This window comes from Formica exsecta, unplaced genomic scaffold, assembly GCF_003651465.1.
Source record: "Formica exsecta isolate Colony F162 unplaced genomic scaffold, ASM365146v1 scaffold939, whole genome shotgun sequence".
Classification (NCBI taxonomy): domain Eukaryota; kingdom Metazoa; phylum Arthropoda; class Insecta; order Hymenoptera; family Formicidae; genus Formica; species Formica exsecta.
Genome location: NW_021853705.1, coordinates 11085 through 11946, shown reverse-complemented (window position 1 = coordinate 11946; position 862 = coordinate 11085).

Here is an 862-nt window from a genome sequence, read left to right as displayed (position 1 = left end):
GATTATGTCCTTGACAACATATGTCAAGGTCAACGTCATTGGAGCTGGGTCCGTTATAGTAAATAATTACCAAATAATGTAGTTCTTAAACAATGCGTCAGTTTCTTTAAAAATTGCTGTGATTTAAGAGATAGATTTATTAGACGCGAAGGACCCAGGCAAAGACAACGCGATTTTGGTCCGTTGTATCGCTTTAATAATCGTAGCTTTATTAATTTTAAGATTTAATGCGTCAATCCTTGTAGCGGAGATCATATAGAATAATGTTTTTTTTCTATTAACAGCGATATCTTTGGCGGTAGTCGAAATGAAGGAGAAACATTTACATTGCACGAGAGATATTGGCGATAATGTAAAAAATTTCGTTGCGCTATCATGTTTTAAGAATCATAAATATACAACCATAAACACTTTAATGCCATAATTTCAACAATACAAAGCACGGAAAAAATGCAGTCTTTGAACGACATCGGTTTCTTTAGCGATTGTCGTGTTTTAAACCGAAGTTATCTATTATCGCCGATGCTCTTTTTGAATAACGTATCAAATTATGCAAAAAATAAATCTATATATAAATAATAAAAATATTCTAACAGTGCTTTTTTCTATGACTGCGGTCGATAAGAGATTAGTCGATATAGATGCTGCATAATATTTTGGTGGTTGGTCAATGAGGTTAAAAAATTATAAAATTTCCTTATTATAATTGCCCAGATAACAAAATACTTCCACGATACTAATACAGTGAGCGAACGACGTACTCTACGTATCAGTACTGTAACTATCAGGTACGTGCGTACCGTAGGCGTACGTTACCAGTACGCCGTATTGGTACGCGGTACGGCTACCGCATAGACATAGT